Source organism: Acanthochromis polyacanthus, chromosome 1, assembly GCF_021347895.1.
Source record: "Acanthochromis polyacanthus isolate Apoly-LR-REF ecotype Palm Island chromosome 1, KAUST_Apoly_ChrSc, whole genome shotgun sequence".
NCBI classification, from domain to species: domain Eukaryota; kingdom Metazoa; phylum Chordata; class Actinopteri; family Pomacentridae; genus Acanthochromis; species Acanthochromis polyacanthus.
This window is the reverse complement of record NC_067113.1, coordinates 61,901,222-61,925,963: the sequence shown is the minus strand read 5'-3', so window position 1 is coordinate 61,925,963 and position 24,742 is coordinate 61,901,222. Positions and strand designations below refer to the sequence as shown.

General features: G+C 43.2%; 2 protein-coding genes across 19 annotated transcripts in view; both read left to right on the top strand.

The window, feature by feature from the left end:
- LOC110964353 (NXPE family member 3-like) overlaps positions 1 to 24,742 on the top strand; it is a 238,759-nt gene that overhangs the window by 22,469 nt on the left and 191,548 nt on the right. The gene's annotated exons all lie outside the window — the stretch shown is intronic.
- LOC127534205 (uncharacterized) overlaps positions 1 to 24,742 on the top strand; it is a 225,397-nt gene that overhangs the window by 15,684 nt on the left and 184,971 nt on the right. The window lies entirely within an intron of this gene.

Here is a 24,742-nt window from a genome sequence, read left to right as displayed (position 1 = left end):
TTGAAACAACAATAAGTACAATTAACAGTGAAAAAACAGACTGATTTGAAAAATGTAAATGCAGTGCATAGACACAGAATATCATTTGTATGTTTATTAGAAGCAAAAGAAAATGTAATATTTAAAAGAAGACTTCAGTATCTGCATTTCCACTGGATGTCCCAACTTGCAGTTTAAAAACCGCTCTCATTTCCCAGTCGGAAGTTCTGGTACTCGACAAAGCAGTCCCACCTTCATGGTCCCACAGATCCACCCTCATTGTCCACATTTTGGATTTGTTCTTGGTCAGAAAGAAAACCTCCTTCAGACCGAGCCAGTGGTCCTTTAAGGGAATCAACAGAGCACAAAGAAAAGGATTGACTTTTTTCCTGATGTCTCTGCACCATCTGCACCAATCAACAGAAATAAATCAATTCATTCTTCAGTCCATTAAACTACTTGATAGATATTTTAAAATTCAAAACACCTTTCCAAGCCTTTTTGGGGTAGAGCTCATCAAGCTAAATCAGTTTTTCTCTTATAGTTACATACAGTAGTTATCAGGGTATTTACTCGCATGTCAGGGCTCCAAAACTATTTCTGCAGTTTGTCCATTTTCTGTTTCTGCTGAAAGAAACTGCTGGTCCACTGCGCCTCTGAAACACTGTCCAGCCTCCATCAGGAAGTATAATATAAGAACCCCTCAATGAGCATCTTTTACAAAGCTATATTTCTTTCAGATCTGCGTTAATAAACAGAACAGGGAACGGTCCCTGTCATGCTGCCAAAACAGCTTTGACTCATCAGGGTGTTGATCTACGATGCTGATAGCGGATCCTTTGGATCAAGCTTGTGCAGAGCACCTCACAGATGCTTGATTGGTTCGGGACCTGGGGAGATTTGAAGCTGGGTCAACAACTAGTGCTCTTTATCTTGTTCCTTGACACTTAGTCAGTGTGCAGTCTGTTTCTGAGGGTAACATGATAAGAGAGAGAAAAAAACAAGTTCAGGAAGACCAACGTTCCTACGGAGGAGCATTAGGGCCACCTGTGAGAAAAAAAATGAGAGGGGGTAGAATTTTTTTCATCATGAATTTCGAGAAAAAAGTTGAAATGTCGAGAATAAAGTCGACATACAATGTCGAGAATAAAGTCGAAATATAATGTCAAGAATAAAGTTGAAATAGGATGTCGAGAAAAAAGTCGAAATGTTGAGAATAAAGTGATGTCTCCTGCAAGATGTCTCCTTTGGTCCGTCCCAATTCTCTTAGATAAATCCAGTGAGGAGAACGACAGAGCTGAACTGCGTGCTGTAGCATGGAGTGTAACGTAAAGAGTAAGTTTCTGAAGTTATGCAACTGCGTGCCAACTTTATGTGTTTCAAATTCAAGTATCATTAATGTTGTTGTTCAACCGAACATAATTCAAATAGGGTGATATTCTCTTTCTGTGTTGCTCGTGACTGTTTACAAATAATTCAGGGGTTAGTGGAATCAATCGACAAAATCAATATGGATTACGTCCAAATGTTACCTCAGAACAGTATTGTTATGTTGCTATAATTTCGTTGTTAAACGATCAAAACGAAATGTAAAGCAACCGTTTCATTCATTTAGGGTGCCGTCTATGTGCTGGGGGTAGCAGTGGCTGAGTCACAATGCTCTGTGACTCTGACGTCAACGTTATTTTTGATATTATACAACAAACATACGGTAAGTATTAAAAAGTTGCTGCAGTTTATGTTTGCGAAGCTAAAATTTTTTTATATTATTCTAGCCTGTCTTTCTGTAGAAACGCATGATATAGCTTTTGCTTTTTGTTTAAAGTCGGAGTTCAATACTGTGCTGAATATGTTTGCAATGTGGACTTGCTTATATCTTCTCAACTGTCGGCAAGTTTCTGCTTATGCTAAAACAGTGTTAATTTGGTGCTTTCATGAAACTATTAAGGCATACTGTTGCTGGAAAGGAATAACACTTGTTCATTTACAACTTCTTCCAGCTTTTTCTATCATCTGTTTATCAGTATCACCTACTCTTTTTCATTATATCTACATGAGTGATGATTATCAATTCAAAAGCCAATAATCATCCCTCCAATATTGTTAAAATGAAGACTAAATTATGTAACGTGTCACACTTTTAGAGGACTACAATCCACCAGAACACCGGTTCCTTGGACTTGGCCAAAATGTCAGTCACTGTGACAGATTTCCTACGAGATCGGGGGTCCCAGAGGAAGCTCTCACACTCATGGAGGAGAAAAAGGTGTGTTGTTGGGATGCAGACAGGCTAGTCCTTGACATACCATGCTTGTACCTGTGCCTGATAGATTGCTGATTTGCTGCTTCGCTTAGTGTTTCAGTTGAAGAGTACTGAAGAGGATAAAGAGTTGTAACCACAAAACAATATGAGTTTTCACCTTGTTCAAAGGGAAAGAGACAGAAAGCTCTAAACGGCTGGAGGGTGGCTTAAATGCAAGTAAAATAATGTCAATGCAGGAAAGCAAGGCACAGCAGTGCAGATGCAAGCATCCAGTATGGCCTGAGGATAAAGTATTGTGCATATAGAAAGAATTATTGCCAAATGAAAATATTACTTTATGAATATAATAGGGAAACATTTAAAAAATGGCTGCCGCTTTTTTGGCTGATGATTCTACATGCATAAAGTGAAAGTGATGGCAGTTTCACTTTAGCAACAAAATCATTGCATCAGTTGACTTTCAAATTAACATAAAGCTAAAACATTAAACAGTTTTTCCCTGTCTGTCTATTTGTTGAGCTCACTGTCAATTTTAGTTTTGTATTACATGGCAACATATTAGAATGTGTGAAAGTAGAACTCATTAAATGTCTACCCTTATCATGTTTTTTCTTTGCTCTTTAGATTGACATCGATGTGATCCGGCTTATGGATGATTCAGCTTTGGCCAACTACATTCCCTCATATGGAGACAGAATTGCACTTTTCAAATTTTTGCAAAAATCAACAGCCAGTCTCAAAACAAAAAATGGGTCTTCTTGAAAGGCTCAGGGAGAAAATGAAGATAAGAAGGGAAAACAAAGAAAGTGAAAAGGAGCCACAAACCTCTGAACTGCATTCCAGACGAAAGTTTCACTACACGCACTATTGAGATAGGTTGGATACACAAAGTAAAAAATGAAACTAAACCGGTTAGAGCCAAACAAGGAGGGGGCACCAGAAAGGCTGTTATGGACATCAATGCTGGATTTAATGAGATCCTGAAAGAGGGGAAGAGTCTTTTTTTCCCAAAAGGTGTTTCAAGTAAAGGCCATGAATCAGACTTTACATTTGATGTGTGGAACTTTCAACAAAACTCTTTTTCTGATGATGTCTCAATTGGCACCATATATGACACTGTAAAGCTGAGATTCTACATTGCCACTCAGCCAAAACCACGATCAATTGAAAATGGCTGTAGTACAGAACTCACAGATGATGATTTGAGCTTTGAGGAGCAGGATGAAGTTATTGAGATTTCTGAAAGCCAGTCCCTATGTCTGTCGCACAGTTTCTCAGATCAAGACCAGACAAGCAGCCTTATCACCATGTTGTCACAGATCTTTCTGCTGCAAATCCCCCAGTCATCACAGATCAGCCAGCATTCTCAGAGATCCACTATATTTTAGAAGGAGACATCACCTATAATAATTCTGACCCTGAAATTACATTTGGCCCGCACACAGATGCTGAGGCTGAGTTTGATCAAGATGACACTAATTTATCAGCCTGAATCACCTGGCGATCCAACTTTACCCAAAATTACTACGATACACCATGCAAATTGCTTCAGTGACATGACTGAAGCATTTTCTGACTCTCAGATTCTGACCAGACCACTGGAAATTAGGCGATTGCTACCAGATAATTCTGAGGAAGCTGGTAGTGGGTCAGGGCTTCTCAGAGATGTTTTTAGTGCATTTTGGCAGAAGTTCTATGACCGGTGCACACTTGGGACAACATTGAAAGTCCCCTTCATCAGACATGATTTCAAATGCAGTGAGCAATGAAGGAAATTTATTTCCTAAATTAAAAACACCACAAGACAAGACAACTTCTAAAAAAAAAAAAAAAGACTAAAATCCTACTAAGACCTATTGAAAACAGTCCCGTTGGGGGGCATCAGACCAATAAAACAGAGCACACTGGTCTTTGAGGCTATGCTTATCTTGGCCGGTGTAATAGTCCTTTTAAGGGAATCTTCTCCAGGGGACAGGCGACGCAGGTCGATGAGTGACGTGCAGCGCACTTCCTCCTTGGCCTCCGTATCTCCGAGTCCTCCTCACGGCTGTGGAAGAGGGAGCGTCACTCAGTTTTCGGCACACCATAAAAACAACCAGCCACACACACTGCTGGGTAGGATGGCTCGCGTCCCTTCACTTATCTGGGAATCTGCGTTGTATCAATCCTCCTCAGCGTCCGTCGCTCAATTCAGCCCTCAGTTCTGCCTCCGTACAGCCACGACCCGACTCAGTCCGCCTCCGTCCTCTCCCCTCGAACCAGCGCTGCTTACTGCGTGTAGCGTGGAGTTTCTTTGGCTCGATCCACTCTCGTGTCGCTCCACTTTGTTCCCCGTCTATCCCCAGTTCTGCTCACGGCCACCCTGTTTTTCCCCTGTGCGCTCTCTGTTAGTCCTCCCTTTCTTGCACGTGTCCCTCTTTTCTTCATCAGCTCAGGTAGCTCTGTCCAATCAATTACAGTCTCCACTAAATCAGTGCCAGCTGTATTCACTAATTACAACTCACAAAAAAGAAAAAAAGATCACTTCACCCAGTAAACATGCACACTCAAAATAAATCCATGCAACTACAAAATAGAAACATAACAAAATGACCACTGCAAACAAAACCATGCAACTATAAAATAAAAACTAAACAATGAAAATAACCACTCCAAACCATGCAACTAAAATACAAACTCAATAACAAAAATACAACTGGTACTGTGACAGATTCCCCCCCTCTTTAACAATAGTCATCCTGACTATTCATTCATAACCATACTCAACTGGTGCAAGTCCAAAAGTGGCTCGTTGTGAGTGACGAGGCTCACCACTGGGGGCTGCTGGTGCTCTGAGAAGGTCAGGTGGGTCGGCCTGAGCTGGCTCTGGAATAGGCACCATCTGCTCTTGTGGGGCATTAATAAACAGACCAGGAAGCCACCATGTGGGAGGGGGTAGCTCAGGGTGCTGGTCTCCTGATGGCTGCCTCGGCTCCTGTTCTGGTTCCTGGTCATCCTGTAACATATCCAAGGGACACGTCCTGAGATTACGGTGTACAGTTCGAGCTGGCCCTTCTTTCCCCTCCGGTCGAACCACATAGACTGGGTGGTTCTCTCTCAGCTGTCTGACGACCACCAAAGGCTCTGGGGTCCATCTTGGGCCCAGCTTACCTTTTGCTCTCCTGCGGAAGTTGCGCACCAACACACGTTCACCTGGAAGCAGTGCCACTCGTCTTACTCTTCGGTTGTATCGTGCTTGATCTCTGTTTTGCCTTTTCTGGGTGTGCTCTTTTGCTACTTGGTAAGCCTTATGTAGGGCCTGCTGATGTCTTTTTACCCAGTCTTGTAAACTGTGGGGCTCTATGGGAGGGCTCAAACCTGTCACCCAATCCAGTGGGAGACGAGCATGTCTCCCAAAAACAACAAAGTGTGGAGTCAATCCAGTGGTACTATGGGTGGTGTTATTATAAGCCTGGAGAAGGGCTGGTAGCTGATCTGGCCAGTGAGCCTGGTCTTCTCCAGACAAAGAATTCAGCAACTTTAAAAGAGTCTGATTAAACCGCTCACAGGCTCCATTTCCCTGAGGATGGTATGCAGTGGTTCGGCTTTTTTGGCACCCATAGAGCTGACAAAGATTACTCACCAAAGCCAATTCAAAAGCAGCCCCCCTGTCTGAGAGAATCCGTTCAGGACAACCAAAAGTCTGGATCAGGCGGGAGTAGAGAGCTTTGGCAGATTGATCCCTAGTTGGCACTACAATGGCATACTTGGAGAATAGATCAATCATTACCAGGATGTAGGGGTACTGATCACCTGAGCGCCCCAGAGACAGGTAGTCCACCCCCACAACTTCAAGTGGATATGAAGTAGTGATTGACAGTAATGGTGCCCTCACCTCTGGTCCAGCCTTTGCACACACACACTGAGGGCATGTTTCAGTCCACTCCTTTACATCCCTTGTCATCCTTGGCCAATAGCAGCGTTGCCTCAGGGCTGTCAGGGTCCGTTCACTGTTGGGGTGTCCCATCTCATTATGGTAGTCTCTCCACACTCCTTTGGTTTCCTGTTGGGGAATAATCACTTGGAAAAGCTGGAGGTCAGAACCTCTTTCCATGTGAGACCGTTTCAGTACACCATCATGTAGTACAATTTTACCCCATTCTTTCAGCAGCTGCTTCAAATACAGAGATGAAGAGTCACATACCTGGGGGTGAGGCACCTGTTGGTCCTTCCACTGCCGAATCTGGAGGAGGTCAGGGTCACTGGCCTGACGGTCACTCCAGGTGTGATCCGCACCAGCCAGAACCTGGTTTGTCTGTACCAGACTGGCTGGTTCACTCTGCTCCGGCAACCGGGATAGGGCGTCTGCATTTCTGTTTTGGGTACCTGGCCAATATTTGATGGTGTACCTGAAGTTTGCCAGTTGAGCAGCCCAACGCTGTTCCACAGCCCCAAGCTGTGCAGTCTCCAAATGCACCAAGGGGTTGTTATCAGTAAAGACTGAATTCTGCCCCATACAAGAAATCTTTAAACTTCTTGGTGACTGCCCATTTAAGAGCTAACAGCTCCAGTTTAAAAGAGCTGTAGTTCTGGTCATTCCTCTCTGGGGGGTGGATACTGCGGCTAGCATAGGCAATGACTCTCTCCTTTCCGTCCTGCACCTGAGCAAGTACTGCCCCTAAACCCTCAAAACTGGCATCTGTATAAAGCCTGAAGGGGAGAGAGAAATCAGCATAGGCAAGGACAGGTGCATTTAACAAAGCCTCTTTCAACCTGTCAAAAGCTTGCTGGCACTCTGGAGACCAGATGACAGAAGCCGTCTTCTTTGCTGTCGAGGCAGTACCACGGGTCAGAGCATTTAAGGGCATAGCAATCTTGGAAAATGCAGGTATAAAACGTCTGAAATAGCCAGCAAAACCAAGAAAAGATTTTACCTGTCTGACGGTCTGAGGTGTTGGCCAGTCTCTCACAGCTGCAGTCTTTTCTGGATCAGTAGCTACTCCGTGCTCACTGATCACATGGCCCAGGTAAGTCACTTTTCTTTGGAACAGGTGGCATTTTTTGGGTTGCAGTTTCAGCCCATGTTGGTGAAGCTTTTCAAACACTTCTTCAAGGTGCCTGATATGGCTGTCAAAATCAGGGGAGAACACCACTACGTCATCCAAATAAATCAGTAAACAGTCATTTACCAAGTTACCCAGGCAACAGTGCATCAGTCTCTGAAAGGTTGCTGGGGCATTGCACAGGCCAAATGGCATCCTCTCAAACTCATACAGGCCAAAGGGGGTAGTGAAGGCAGTCTTCTCCCGATCAGCAGGGTCCATTTCTACTTGCCAATATCCACTGGCCAAGTCCAGGGTGGAGTACCACTTGGCTGCTTTCAGTCCAGTCAGTGACTCCTCAATACGAGGTAGTGGGTAGGCATCTTTGTGGGTAACCGCGCTTAACTTCCTGTAGTCGACGCAGAGCCTCCAACTCCCATCTTTCTTCCTCACCAGCACAATAGGGGCTGCCCAGGGGCTCGAGCTCTCTCTCACTACACCAGTGTCCAACATATTCTGTAACAAGGCTCGTAGTTCAGTGTACAAACTTGGGGGGACAGGGCGGTATCTCTCACGGCTTGGGGGAGCTGAACCTGTTGGTATCTGGTGTTTGACCACACCGGTCTGGCCGAAATCTTCGTCATGGCTAGAAAACACATTTGACCATTTCCTTAACAGGTTTATCATCGCCCCCTGCTGCTCACAACTAAGTCCATCTCCCTGTAAAGACAAGACTGGATGAGGCTCCTGCGGGTCTGTACCATTTTCCACTCCTACTCGCCTTACTGACACTTCTACCACATCTGGTGCCACTGTGTTAATAACTAGCTCTTGCTCCCCTTGGATGTCTGTATCTGCAATCTCTGTTACCTGAGCCAAAGGCTGGCGTTGGGGGACCTCAACTGGATACGGGTTGGGGTTGCAAACTCTACAAGGCACTCTGCCCTCCTTTAGATCAGCCAGGGTGCGGCCCACACACCACTCTGTGTCACCATTAAGAAAAGGTTCCACCATAACAGTACATACTTTCTTAGGAGCACTTTCAGATACCTGTAGCCACAAGACCATCTCTGACTGCGGTGGAATAATGACTGGCTGTTGTCGTGGCAGCTTGGCGACTCCTTGGTAGGGGGGAGGAGGGCACTCTGCGGCAGCTCGCTGACACTCCGCAAAGGCACGAGACCAGAGGCATCCAACAGTCGGAGGCACGGTTGTTTTAAATGCTGAAAGCCCTGGATGATTACCCTGGGTGAGAGCATGCCAGACAGGTTTAATGATGTTCATTCCAAGTATGCCCTTCTCTGAACCAAGGCATTTATCATCAACAACAACAATCACACCCTTTTCAAAAACCTGAACACTTCCTACCACACAGCATAGCCAATATAGGGGATTTCCAGGTTGTTTGCAGCACGAAGGGTCAGCCAAGGGGTAGCATCAACACTCGTCAAACAGGTGCCTTGGAGGTGCTTTTTATACAGACGTTGGCTCAACAATGTAACCTGTGATCCAGTATCAAGCACAAATGGTATCTCACAACCATTCATTCTCACAGTCACATCATGACACTCACCCACCAGGGCGGACCTCGGCTGTGATCTGGGCGCCTTATCTGTGCTGACTGCCCCCACTGCTTGGCCCTCAGCTGCAGGGGGAACTAAAAATCCTGAGGCCTAGATGAACGTTGGGGGCAGTGACGCTAAACGTGTCCAGCCATACCACAGCGCAGGCAGACAGGCCTGCCTTGCACATCCCATTGGTAGGTAGGGGTTACTGGGCGCCTTCGTCTCACTTCCGGGACCTGGGAGGTAGCTGTGTGACTACTGGAAGGGAAAGTATTAGAGGTTAGAGGGACTTCTTTGGATGCTAGATGTGCTTTTACCTCTCCCATTAAGTTGGTTGAAAGGGCCTTGATCTGCTCCACTATCTCCTTCCTCATCTCTCCCAGCAACTCCTGCTGTAATTCAGCTCGTATCTGTCCTTTTAATTGCTCTATGTTCATGGTGGCATTTCTAGGAACAGCAACCCTCTGTGACAAAACAGCCTCCTCCCCCTCCTGAAATTCCAGTTCGAGGGCCCGGGCCTCTTTACACAAGTCATCAAAGGTCATACGTTGGTTCCGCCTCATCTGCCTGCTTAGCTCTTGTTTAACTGATCCAGGTTGGAGACCGACCATCAACTGGTCCAGCAGTAGATCATCAATTTCTTCTGTTCCTTCTTCATCTCGTTCCTGCCATCTGCTGAAAGACTCCCTCAGTCTGAGTATAAAAGCATTTACATTTTCAATGGGTTGCTGTCTACAGTTAAAAAAAAACTAACCCGCAGCTGAGCTTTAGAGGCAGGTCTGGCATAAAGTCTCTGCAGCACATCTAGCACCTTCTGTCCAGTATTTTTGTCTCTTAGGCTAATGAGCTGCAGTTCTCGTTTAGCCTCTCCTTCTAAGGCACCTAGAATAAAATCAGCCTGCTGTTGCTGGTTCAGTCCTTGCGCCCTCAGCATGGCCTCCACCTGACTCTTCCATTCTATAAATTTTGCTTTGTCACCAGAAAATTTAGGAATCCAAGCAGCCCCCAAAAACCATGGCATCACAAACTGAGCAACTGTTGGAGAACTAATACTACTCTGAGCTGTGTCCATTATTATTATTATTTTTTAACAGTGGAGCTGGTATCCTGCTGACAACGCCAGAAAAACCGTACTGTCACACGGACTGCACAGATTCAAATAACTTTTTGCCAGCAGTCAAAAGACTTGATTTCCACTGTTAAAAAAAAGCGGGCACAAATGCAGTGAGCAATGAAGGAAATTTATTTCCTAAATTAAAAACAACACAAGATAAAACAACTTCTAAAAAAAATAGACTAAAATCCTACTAAGACCTATTGAAAACAGTCCCGTTGGGGGGCATCAGACCAATAAAACAGAGCACACTGGTCTTTGAGGCTATGCTTATCTTGGCCGGTGTAATCGTCCTTTTAAGGGAATCTTCTCCAGGGGACAGGCGACGCAGGTCGATGAGTGACGTGCAGCGCACTTCCTCCTTGGCCTCCGTACCTCCGGGTCCTCCTCACGGCTGTGGAAGAAGGAGCGTCACTCAAGTTTTCGGCACACCATAAAAACAACCAGCCACACACACTGCTGGGTAGGATGGCTCGCGTCCCTTCACTTATCTGGGAATCTGCGTTGTATCAATCCTCCTCAGCGTCCGTCGCTCAATTCAGCCCTCAGTTCCTGCCTCCATACAGCCACGACCCGACTCAGTCCACCTCCGTCCTCTCCCCTCGAACCAGCGCTGCTTACTGCGTGTAGCGTGGAGTTTCTTTGGCTCGATCCACTCTCGTGTCGCTCCACTTTGTTCCCCGTCTATCCCCAGTTCTGCTCACGGCCACCCTGTTACTCCTCTGCTTTGTTTTTCCCCTGTGCGCTCTCTGTTAGTCCTCCCTTTCTTGCACATGTGTCCCTCTTTTCTTCATCAGCTCAGGTAGCTCTGTCCAATCAATTACAGTCTCCACTAAATCAGTGCCAGCTGTATTCACTAATTACAACTCACAAAAAAGAAAAAAAGATCACTCCACCCAGTAAACATGCACACTCAAAATAAACCCATGCAACTACAAAATAGAAACATAACAAAATGACCACTGCAAACAAAACCATGCAACTATAAAATAAAAACTAAACAATTAAAATAACCACTCCAAACCATGCAACTAAAATACAAACTCAATAACAAAAATACAACTGGTACTGTGACACTTGCACCTCCTTTCATTGAGGAAATGTTGTCTGGAGCTGTGTACAGTGACCTGACGGAAGTCTTCCTTCAGTTCACAAGCTGCCAAGAGAGAGATATCCTCATGCAAGCTTTACAAGACTTCTCTTCTGTTGACCCTGATGACCTTTTGGAGGTCCTCAACAACTACGAATGCAGAAGAAGAGTCTCAGTAGACACCTTTCCAGCAATTCTGGAAGAAATTTCCCACAAAGAACTTGTGCAAAAGCCTAACTTTGTAATTGATTGTTGGAGGGACATCGCAAAACCACAGATGAGTGTCAGTTATGAAAAGCTGACAAAGATGTATGCTGACCTTAAACCAACAACTAAGAAGTTGTCAAGGCTGTTGAAGTTCCCAGCAGATATGACAGCAAAGCAAAAAGAGGTCGAACATCATCTCAGACTGGATGAAGGGAACTGGATGAAGCAAAACTGGGAAAATTTCTAAGATTCTGTACAGGATCCGATTTAATTGTGTCAGACAGTATCATTATTGAATTCATAGTCATGTCTGATTTCACAAGACGTCCAATTGGACGAACATGTGGAATGTTCCTACAGCTACCAGAGTGCTATTATAACTTCCCAGACTTTCGTGCTGAATTCAATGAAATCCTTGACAGCAATGTCTGGGTGATGGACATTGTGTAACACAGTATGTGGCCTTTCAACCATGATTGTGGCCATACTGCTTCCTAGCAAACAGTTGAAAATGATGCTCACAAAATACTAAAGCAATCATTTTATTTACTATGAAAGTTTTATTAGCAGAGTTTGTTTTCCAATGTCCTGCATTCATATATTATATGAGGGAATAATAAATTACAAATGTCAGATGTTCTGACTTTGTGCCAAGTTAAATCTTAATGCTACAGCACATTTAGTCAACTGTTATGACAATCTTTATGTTAGGCTGATACATTTAATTCCTTCTGTGTTTATGACAAAATCTTACTCAGTTGACACACAAAGTGCAATTATTCTTGTCTTCAGGTGTCCTGTATTCATGAAGTAACTAAGAAATTGTCCTATAAATTGTTTAAATGTTAGATGTTGTGAGACAGTTTCCCTTTTAAATACCTGTCCAGCACTATATTGTATATTTCTTCATATGCTGTGCAATTTACAGTTACTGCATAAATGCTAGTAGCTGTTGTTTAAATGCTGTGATTTTTTCCCCCAATTTGAAAATGTTCTTTTTCTGTGATTTTAATTTATGAATTTTAATTTATGAAACCACCACAGGCATGTGTTGCAGGTCAGCTTTTTTGTTTGTTTGTTTTTTACTGCACCTCAGATATTCTATGAATAAAGTGGTGTATTTGTTTGCATTTTGTACAAATTTAAGTACAAGATGTCCTACAAAATATGCTGGTAATAAAAAAAAATACAAGTTTGCTAATGTAGCCAAGAAAAAAGAAATACATTGTGTGAAGGCTCTGGGGGTTCTGCTTTTATTACAAATGAGCCAAGCCGTATTCACAATTTGTTAATAAACGACAGTTCACCTTATATCATGTGTACGCTCTTTTTGAACTTTTCATTAAGTCAAAGGACAGGATAGTCATTATAGTGTTGCAGACCAATACCGCAAAATGTCTTTACAGTATTTCTAGTAGACATTTTTGTTTAATAGGATACTCTATTCAGTATATAGCACCCAGTTTAGGTGTTTTGAAATGAAGTGCACATCGTTTCATCTGCAATACAACATTTAATAAGACAACATTTAATAAGACAGCATGTTTAGTCAATAATCAGTTCTCAGATTGACACTATTACACAACATTTATCACTGCAACAAAGTGACAGCTTACACAAATTCAGGTTGATAATAAATCAGACTCTGCCTCTACACGTGACTACAAACAAGGATATAATGTGGGTGAAAATATTCAGAGGACAATAGAGAGTCAGGTTGAAGGCACTGAATAACTCAGAAATGAAATTCTATAAGTGTCACCTAGTTTTATTTACAGCAGTCCCTAGCTTTTGAATTCAGTGGTCTCATTTAGCACCAAAACTGGTTTACATAGCCAGAGAAATCACAGGACATATTTTTTATAATGAAGTACAATTTCTGAAACTATTTTACATATGATTGTAAGTGAAGATGACATGCCATTCAAACCAAATGTACAGGTCCATCTCACATACTGCAAGGAGGATAAGTAATTGTACCCTTGAAGTGCACACCTGGATGTGTATAAATCTGGTCTTGAAAATCACTGTACTTGAAGGCAAAATTGACTACTTGTCATGTGCATGTTCAGTCAGTGTTAATGGTAGGTGTGGTCAATTGAAGCAATAAATTATTCAGTGTTTCCTGCTGCGAAATCAGTTCTTATATCCAATGATATCATTGGATATATGGAAGAACTATTGCAGTTGAACTTCTAGTTTCCTCTGGTTATGCACCAGATGAGTATTTTATCACTTGACACTATGTTTGGGCCAAGAAATTAGCAGCTATAGGCTAAGGAACACACCAACATGAGCATGGGAATCTCAAGCTCACCATGCATCCTGTTATGTAAGCACATTTGCACTGCTTTGTGTGTAGGAGCAGTGAATTTTCTTGGTTATACCAGCACCAAGGTATGTAGTGCTTCAGTTGACACATTTATCATCAACACTGACTGAACCATCCTATGGAGAGTGCTGAACTTTCTCTTTAATGTAGTCTGAATCAGCCGATTTAAGGGGAACCATACTTTAATTGTGTGGCCTATGTGAGCACCAAATAAGCCTACCCTAATGATTCATTAGTGCAGAGATGAGATGGTTTTCTGCAGAGAGAAATGTCTACCCTCAGATACTTTGCAGTATTTCGGTTCTCAGTAAGGTGTACAGTTCAGCAGCAGAAAACGCATCTGTAGGAGCATCCCATCCCTTTTCCTGCATCAGAAGACAGCAGAGATCAAAAACTGTTTCATCACATGGATATTAGCTTTTGGAGGTGCATTCTTCCTTACAAAGAGCCAGTTCATCCATGTTTATGGTCTTCTACAATTCTACAATTTCATTTAGCAGACGCTTTTGTCCAAAGCGACGTACAACACAAGCAAAGAATTCAGACATAAGGAAAAACCTGTAGTAAGTGCAAAAAGTGCAAAAAGTGCAAAAGTGCTTCAAGTGCGATTGGTCAAAGGTGTTGCCATCAAGTTGCAGAAGAACTTTATTTTGTCAGTGCTAAATAAGTGCTGGGTTTTGGACCACCTGACTTATTCTACCCCTAAGGTGGAGTCAGATTAAGTGCCTAGGTGTTCTCTAAACCAGTGGTTCTCAACACTGTTCCTCAGGACCCCATGTTCTGCATGTTTTAGATGCTTCCCTGCTCCAACACACCTGATTCAAATGATCAGCTCGTCATCAGGCTTCTGCAGAGGCTTGATGACGAGCTGATCATTTGAATCAGGTGTGTTGGAGCAGGGAAGCATCTAAAACATGCAGGACATGGGGTCCTGATGAACAGGGTTGAGAACCACTGCTCTAAACAACTGAGTCTTCAATTGTTTTTTAAAAGTAGAAAGGGACTCAGCAGAATGCACAGAGTTTGGTAATTTTTTCCACCATTTGGAAACAACAGAGGAGAAGAGTCTGGCTAGAGATATCGAGGGTTTTGGACCATCTGACTTATTCTACCCCTAAGGTGGAGTCAGATTAAGTGCCTAGGTGTTCTCTGAACAATTGAGTCTTCAATTGTCTCTTAAAAGCAGAAAGGGACTCAGCAGAATGCACAGAGTTTGGTAGTTTGTTCCACCATTTGGGAACAACAGTGGAGAAGAATCTGGCTAGAGATATCGAGCCGTGCTGGGCTGGAAGCACCAGGCATCTCTCACATGCAGAGCGAAGTTGGCGTGAAGGGGAGTAGACCTAGATCAGGGAATCCAGGTAGGCTGGGGCCGTTCTTGTAAATGTTTTGTAAGCCAGGAGGAGAGTTTTGAATTTGATTCTGGCTGCACCTGGAAGCCAGTGAAGAGAGATGAACAGGGGAGTGACATGAGCTCTTTTGGGCTGGTTGAAGACCAGACATGCTGCTGCATTCTGGATCATCTGTAGAGGTTTGACTGTACATGCAGGGAGACCTGCCAGAAGAGAGTTGCAGTAGTCAATGCGTGACATCACAAGAGCCTGAACCAGAAGTTGCGTGACCTGTTGGGTCAGGAAGGATCTGATCTTCCTGATGTTGTAAAGGGCATAATGACAAGATCGAGAAACTGAGGCCGCGTGAACCTTAAAGGTCAGCTGGTCATCAATCATGACACCCAGGTTTTGGCTGAGTTTGTGGGCACAAGTAGGCTCGAGTGAAGTTGGACACTGATCTGAGGCTGAACAGATGGACAAGATGGAAAGACCATGAGTTCAGTCTTAGACAGATTCAGCTGAAGGTGCCGTTCCTTCATCCATGTGGCGATATCAGCCAGACATGCTGATATCCGAGCTGAAACTGTTGTGTCGTCAGGTGGAAAAGAGAGGAAAAGCTGAGTGTCGTTAGCATAACAGTGGTAGGAGAAGCCATGGGAGCGGATCACTGCACCAAGTGAGGTGGTGTACAGAGAGAAGAGTAAGGGACCAAGCACTGACCCCTGAGGGACCCCAGTTGATTGGTCGTGTGACCTTGACACCTCCCCTCGCCATGATACTCTGAAGGATCTGCCTGTGAGGTAGGACTTGAACCACAACAGGACAGAACCTGATATGCCGAGCTCAGAGAGTGTGGAGAGGAGGATTTGATGGTTCACGGTGTCAAAGGCAGCAGACAAGTCCAGCAGCAGTAGGACAGAGGACTGACCAGCAGCTCTTGCCAGCCGCAGAGATTCTGTGACTGATAGGAGTGCAGTCTCAGTGGAGTGGTCGCACCTGAAGCCTGACTGAAAAGGGTGAAGTTGGTTGTTGTTCCGCAGATGTTCAGAGACTTGGTTAAATACTGAGCGCTCCAGTATTTTCCACAGGAATGGTAGAAGTGAGACTGGCCTGTAGTTTTCAAACTGGGCTGGGTTGAGATGAGGCTTTTTGAGTAGTGGGGTGACGCGGGCTTGTTTAAAAGTAACAGGAAAAATGCCAGTTTCCAGGGAGGAGTTGACAATGTGCATGACTGCAGGTTTGATTGTGGGCAAGATGGTCGGCAGGATGCTAGTGGGTATTGGATCGAGAGGACATGTAGGTTTTGAGCTCAGAAGAAGTCTGGAAACCTCATCCTCGCTCAGAGGAGCAGAAGGGCAGAGTGCGGGAGCAGTAGTGGGTTTGAGTTGAGTTGACTGGAGTGGTCAGGCTCAGAGAACTGGTTGCTGATTGCAGCCACCTTTTCAGTGAAAAAGGAGGCAAACATGTCTGGAGTCAGCTCAGTGGACGGCTGAGCAGCTGGAGGAGAAAGCAAGGAGTTGAACACCATAAACAGTTTTCTGGAATCAGAAGCCGCACAGATTTTGTTCTGATGAAAAGCTTTCTTTGCGGACGGCATTCAGGCGGTAAAGGAAGCAAGTTTCTGTTTGTATGGGGACAAATCAGCGGGTTTTTGGGATTTATGCCACTTTCTTTCTGCTGCCCTGAGTCCAGTTCTTTGTTCTCTCAGAACTTCAGAGAGCCAAGGACTTGGTTGTTTTTTCTTGGCCGGTTTGGACACCAGGGGGCAGAGTTTGTCCAAAGATGATCCAGAGAGGAACAGAGTGTTTCAGTCATAGACATAATAAAGAGTCGACGCCGCTCGGGCTGCTGCGCAGCGAGAAATACGGCCGCCATCTTGGTCCGGTCAGCCGCTCCACTCAGCGCTGTTTGACAGCGCATTTAATCCATCTTAACTCTGAATATTAAGCTGATTTTCACGCGTTTTTTATTTTTATTTTTTTGCTGCAAACGTCATACATGTAGCTATGATACAGGACAAATGGTTCGGCGTATTTTAATATTCATAGCGGGAATAATAGATCATAATAATAATAATAATAATAGGTAATAGAATATTCTGATATTAAGCTCGACTGTAGACAGGTATTTTGCAAACATTGTAAACACACACACACTAATATATGTTAGAGAAGCAGATAATGGCAGTAAAGTCAATTATTACAATTAATTACTAATTAGCAATTATTACTAACGAACACATATTTCTATACAAAACAATAGATAGAAGTTATATATCAGAGAAAATGAATATATACAAATCATAGATGGAGTATCGACATCATTATATCAGAGAAAATTATTGTCTGAGAGTTTCATCAGTGAACTGATGAATTCTGTCTTATTAATTGCGGACTGACAGTTCCAAAGACCAAAGGTAACCGAGTGTGGGCTGGGACCACTTTCAGAGAGAGCGGACAGGTTGTGTGGATTGCGTTTGCGGAGGACTACGCGTCTTTTCCGGTTGCCGACAATGACTGGGATGTGTGTGAGACACATTGTGCATTAGACTGTGACAGACAGACCTTAGCGGTGGCCGGTGTTCGGTGTCCTTGCTCGGTGGACTCGCGCAGGTAGACTCGCAGGTCTTTACCCAATGTGGTCTTCGCACTATGTGGGCTGACGCTCAAGCGCAGTCTGTGCCATTAAGTACCTGACAGAGTCACAGCTGTTTCCAACTTCACTGGAATGCGCCCAGCTAAACCCTCCTCTCTCTCTCTTCTCCATCTGTCTGTCTCGGGGATGCTTCAGGCCAAAGCATCTCCCTATTCTTATTTAAAGACGCGTTTTTTTTTCTATCTTCTGAAGTTCTCTTTGTTCCAAAGTTTAACTATTTATCCTTAATTTTTGTAACATTAAATTATAAGTGCTTATAATTATATGTCTGTTGTATAAGCGCTTTGAGTACTCTGATGAGTAGTAAAGCGCTATATAAGAGCAAGTCCATTCAAGTCCATTCATAAATTAGACATTTTGCTCACTTTCAAGCCGAATTTATTTGTTTTAATCCAAAATGAATCTCTCATTTTTCCTAATTTTTGATCACTTTCAACATCCTTTTCTTTTACTTGGCTAAAGCCTGAGAGGCATCATTTTTAATCAAGTGGCGCTATCAACCGTACGCCGTTGCCTCAGCTGACAACACCGGAAATCTGCTGGCCCAAATTTCCTTGCACCAAACCGATCGACCACGGCAGGACGTCCAAGCATTGCCATAACGACGACACACCGCTCCAGAACCGGCAAGTCCAGGTGTGTTGTGAAGTGGCATCTAAAAGCCCGCACGTCCAAGCCAGGAGGAGACTCCGACAGACGGTTCTGCTACAGTAAGCCCAGCTGAGCTGCTCTGATTCTGGTTTTCCGGGTTTGATGTGACTAACCACTTGATTACTTTATTCATTTAATCCGTTGTTCTTATCAACCGTTCGTAATCCAAATTACCGTTTATTTAGTCAGTTTAGCTATCTGGCTTCACCTTACCATAATCCTCATATTTCTAATATGCAGAATTGAATCTCCTCACCACACACACACACACACACACACACACACACACACACACACACACACACACACACACACACACACATACGATCTCACATACACACATACACACATGTATATAGATTTCACTGGTATTGTTTCATAGAATAGTCAATAAATGTTTTCATTTTAGACCAAATTACAGTCTTGTGTGTTTCATTGTGTCAGAACTGAGGTCAATTTAACCGAGAATTCTAGCCTTTAAGATATGAGACTGATCTACTTTATTTAGACAAGGATTTCTTTGAGATCCTGCCTAAATTAATTAATTTCCTTCCATAACACGAGGTGGTGCCCTATCTAACGAGTGCAATAATAAAATTATCTCACGTAGTATCCCTACACCAAGCTAGATAAAAATGTGCCATCCATGAGATTAAGATGAGAGAAGCAATACAAGGAATAACTATATTAGTTAGATTTCAGTTTCTCTCATTTGCTGATAGCATAGATTGCTGCTGGTACGAAGCTGTTTTTGTAACATCTAGTTTTACAGGCAGGTACCCTGAACCTCCAACCTGAAGGGAGCAGCTGAAATTCACTGTTAAGAGGGTGGGAGTCATCTCTTACAACAGAATTAGCTATCCTCTGTAACTGTTTGGTACAGGGATTCTGGGTGAAGCTGAGACTCTCCAATCAGCTTGCTGGACCATTTAACGATTTGGTTTAAACAGTTTTTGTTTTTAAAGGACACATTTCCAAACCACGAAACAAGACAAAAAGATAAAGGTTGTTGCTAGAGGTACGGACCCGTACTCGTAGCCTGTGGACTACGGATACGGCACTTGCCATTTGCCAATCAGATACGCGAGATCTGGTCACGTGACTCCCGGTAGACGCTAGCGGTACGGACCCGTAGCATCGGTACTACAGGTACGGACCCTAAACCTAACACTAACCCTAACCTTAACCTTTTCTTACCTTTCAACAGTTTGCAGTGGTTAGCAGCTTCTTGACTCGCAAGACTCACGTACGGGTCCGTATCTGTCTGGCAAATGGAAAGTGCCGTATCCGTAGCCCACAGGCTACGGGTACGGGTCTGTATCTGTAGACACTACCAAAGATAAAACTGATTCGATAAAAGCACGATAAAACAGGATCAACATAGTCCTATCAATGTTAAAAATGGACAGTTCTCTCAGACAAAACAGGCTCTGGCATCCTTTTTTATACACAGCTTCACAGTTTGCTTCAAAGTTCAGTTCGTTGTCGATGATAGTTCCAAGATATTTGTATGTGTTAACACACTCCACTATCTGACCCTTTAAAACTGTCGCCTCTCGACTGGGAGCCCTGTTTTTCCGAAAGTCGATGATCATGCCTTTTGTTTTGGAGATGTTCATCTCAAGGAAAGATATACTTCACCACTCCATAAAATCATCAACAACTGGGCCACGGCTCGTCTCATTGTTTTTCAGCCGGCTGACAATAACTGTATCATCTGCATACTTTAAAATGGTTCTATCCTCTCTACTGCTACGGCACATGTTTGTATACAGAATGAACAGTAATCTATAAATGTAGTAAACAGATGAAAAATGCAGATACATATAAATGAAATATACTTGTTTAAGTTAAGGTATATATCTGTTCACCAATTCAGTCATCAACTAAAAATTATTTAAATTGAAAAACTTTGCTGATTATGTCAAATATTGCTATTTGATGCCATCAGTCATGATTAATTAATTACAAAGCCTCTAATTAGATAGCTTCATTTTTTAAATTGTGTCCTACCACTAATATTTATTTTACTTGGTTAATGTCATTTTTGCTCCTGGACCTCATATGTTACGTAATGTTAGCTGGAAATCAGTATTTTGCAAATGTCTATTTAACTTGTAAAATATATTATGAATTATCTTAAGCTAATAACTTTTCTCTGGTAAGTCGCTGCCCTATTTTCCAAGACGACACTCCTCTGACTCTCTGACCTGCTGCCTGGATGCTGGACGTGACATCAAGCAGTGCTCTCACGAGTAACGTCGTATTAACCTGACATATCAAAGAGTAGATACTGAGCAAGACAATTATCCGTAGTTTACCTTAGTACTCAGAAGTACCCGACACAATGCAGGACTCTGCTGTGAAGGCGGAGGCGTGCGGCGGTGGTGTATTTGCGACAATAAAAAAAGGAAGAAATTTGAAGGAGCGACGGCTGGGATTTAGGAATGGTGGCCCGCCGCTGCTGAATGAATGTAGAGCAAACACTGGGATCCGAAGATCAACAGGACTCCAGATGAATACACGCAGGCCGGCGAGTATCGGAGATTGATGGCTGGGATGCATATTTTGACAGACGAAAATTTTAAACGTTTTATTTTGATGTTACAAGATCACCATTATCTTTAAATTTAGAAATAAATTTTAAAAACTAACAAACTAAAATAGAAGAAATTTTTATTAAATAGCCTGCTGATTATTTATTTTCCAAAGCTACAGGGAACCGCAACAGAGGGATGAAAGAGCCGCATGTGGCTCCGGAGCCGCGGGTTGCCGACCCTGGGTTAGTACTTTCGCCTTGCAGCAAGAAGATCCCCGGTTCAAATCCCGGCCTGGGATCTTTCTGCATGGAGATTGCATGTTCTCCCTGTGCATGCGTGGGTTTTCTCCGGGCACTCTGGGTTCCTCCCACAGTCCAAAAATATCCATCCATCCTCTGTACACTGCTTTATCCTTACTAGGGTCGCTGGAGCCTATCCCAGCTGACTCGGGCAAAGGTAGGGGACACCCTGGACAGGTCGCCAGTCTGTCACAGGGCTACATATACAGACAAACAATCACACCTACAGGCAATTTAGAGTAACCAATTAATCTCAGCATATTTTTGAACTGTGGGAGGAAGCCAGAGTACCCGGAGAAAACCCACGCATGCACAGGGAGAACATGCAAACTCCATGCAGAAAGATCCCAGCCCCACCCCGGGATTTGAACCAAGGATCTTCTTGCTGCAAGGTGAAGTGCTAACCACTAGACCACTGTGCAGCCCAGTCCAAAAATATGCTGAGGTTAATTGGTTCCTCTAAATTGTCCGTAGGTGTGAATGTGAGTGTGATTGTTTGTCTGTATATGTAGCCCTGCAACAGACTGGTGACCTGTCCAGGGTGTCCCCTGCCTTCGCCCAAGTCAGCTGGAATAAGCTCCAGCACCCCCCGCGACCCAAGTGAGGATAAAGCAGTGTATAGAGAGAGAGAGAATGTTCATCTATCTGTGGAGATTTGTTAGCTGAAGGGTGCCCTCTCTTAGATATTAGGTAAATGCTGCTTGCAGTGTTGAAATGTGCCCTGGTTGATGTGTTGTGTGACTGGCCAGTATGCATTCTGTTACTGTTGAGGTAATAATAAATAGTAGCATAAAATTTTAAACAAGCCTTCCGTCTTTCGCTTTTCACACAACACAGAATCAAGATGCTGCTTTAAGCAGCCAGCTACGGTGAAGTGCAGCTCAACTTGGTTACATATGCATAGCTCAGCTTTATTATTTGTTAGTCTTCAATCGTTCTACAGCCTTATTAAACTTTCTTTGTTGAGATAGTGAGGTAAAGAGTTATCATTTCATAGATGTGTCTGAAAACACCTGAAGAAAGACTATGAGAGCTTTGAGAGTCAACCATAACATTGAAGTTGCAGGGTCAGAAAAAAAATATTGAGCTAAAAAATGTTGTCAAGCTCAGGAGAGGTGAGAAAAACTGCTCAGTTACTCTACCTGCTTTTCAACACTTGACTGCTTCTTTTAAATTAATGTTGTATTTATATCTCCAATCATTTCAACTCTATTCCACTGTTTTTTTGTCCTCTTCACCAACTTTCATTCACAAATTCATTTTTTGGCTGTCTTTAAATTATCAGTCCCCCCAGGAATTCGCGATGTTGTGATCACGCAAATTCATGGGAAATCAACCAATCTCCGCGGCCTTGCAATTTTGTCCAATCACCACAACTTTCCTGCAATTTTGGCCCACCTCCCGTGAGTTCAACCAATCATAGCAGCTCCCAGCGCAAACATAATGCACATACGTCACCGAATTCACTTCCTTGTTTCTGGTTTGAAGATGCAGACGTGCGATACTAATGTCTCTCACTTAACAAGAATTACTGCTGAAGACTGTGATAAACAATTACTTCACTGATGTTGTTGACCAAAGTGGAGCTAAACTGTTTTACAACCGTGCAATATTGTGGTGGAATACAAAAAAAAAGAAAAAAAATCATCGATTGATACACACGTTTTTTTTTTAAACACGAAACATATTAGAACGGCTGAAATGAGCAGACAACAGACCAGACAAATCACTATGACGGAAACCAGAAACTATTGCATCCAGATACGTTAGAGCACTGAAAGAATGAGGTAAATTAGATTAATTATTCCATCAAAGAACACGGCAGAGTTATGTGACAATCAGCGGGTGTGAATCCTTCCTCCGTCAGCAACATTCCTCTAAAAAGGACTCGGGGATTAGAATGAAATTTTCAGGGTCGGTCAGAAATGACACAAGGACCAAATGATTAGACCTTGGCAGTGATACAGCTTAAAGTTTGGATCCACTGATTTGTAAAGGATCTCCCATTGAGGTAGAGGCACGGCGTCTGATCGCAGCACAGTAACCATGGCAACAAGTGAACGCTACCTCAGCGGCCTGCTGACGATCACATGATTGTTATCCTACTACAAATCTACCACTGTGGACGTATCGGAAATGACACAAGGAACAACTGATTAAATTGTGGGGGTGTTTCTGAGTCCCATCAGTTCCCATCGCCCGCTACATATTTAGGTCATGCGATTCGGTATGTACACATGCATAACACACGCCTGTGTTCAGCACGAGGTCAGGTAATGAACAGTTTTGGTGGAGTACTGTGCTCTCTCAGTGCTGTTCTTGTTAATTGATGTGACAAGCCGAGAGCCTGTTTGTGTGAACACGTGTGTGCCGGGATGTGAAATTAACTTTTTAAGCCACTGACAGATATGTCCAAATAGGATTCATTAAATGGTAAATGATCATTTTGTGCCGCAAATCTCCCAACCACTTCATGGTAAACCAGTATCTGGCTGCTGCTAATTTCCCACCGTGGTGTACCAGCTTGTGGAAATGGGTTGGCACGTTAAATAATTAATTTCGGAATAAATATTGTCAATTACAGCGTTGAAACATGTTCTACAAGCTGGAAAAATGCAGCTTTTTAGCAATTGTCACTGTCTCCCGCAGTTTCATCAGAACAAATAAGCTTAAAACATCGCAACTTTTTTAGAAAAGCTATAACGAATTCAGGCATTTTCGGCCGCAGCAATCAAGAAAAACGCCCGTGAAATCCTGGAAGGACTGAATTATGCACATATACTACAGTACATAATATAAAATGTAACAGTGATAAAACATGCTGTCTAAGTTGGGCTGTCGTTGTTTCTCTCTCTGGTGTCCATGATGTGCAGGTGAAGGAGAAAATGTCCGTGACACTGACTTTCTTTAAAAGTATTTTATTAAAAGAAAGAGCAGCATCAGTACAGACAGAACCTGCCTGGAAGGAGCCGGCCAATTGAATTCTCCTTGCTGACAATGACCAACAATCAGGTTTTATAGGTTTTCAACATATAGGAGGGGTTAAAACAAATGGTTCTTTGTTGCCTACCATATGGGGAAAGCAGAGAGCATCCCCAAACAAACCCCCATGTCTACAACAGCTGAAGAATCCCTAAATCAGTGTTTTGGACAGAAGAACCCTCATAAAAACACCTCCAACAGGGCTCTGTAAACAGGAGAACACTTTCCCATGGCATGGGTTGAATATAATGCAGATTCCATCTGTGGTCAGAGACACCAGAGCAGACACTACATAAAACAAGCAACTCATATCAAATACTAGAACAAACAAAACAGATTCTATACTACTAACTTATTAAGTAATACATGTAACAGATCAGATACCACAGGGCCTAGAGCAATAAATCCCAAACATACAAGCTGAACCAGTGAATGGTCAAAACCAGAAACTGAATATGCCCTGGAGGTAAAACTATGTTTATACCATCCACTGTCTCCAGAAATCACTAATAGCACTTTAAAAAATTCCTGTGGCAATCACCTTGAAACAAGACCAGTTGAGTTTCTTAGAGTTGTAAGTTAGCTCTCAGATTAGTTATTTTAAGTCTCTTTCATAGATTGGGATTATGTATGAAACTTCATGGCAATGTTGTCTGTCTCTGCACTGCTTACAGAATTCCAGCATCTCCACGAATCCCAAACAAGAGGAT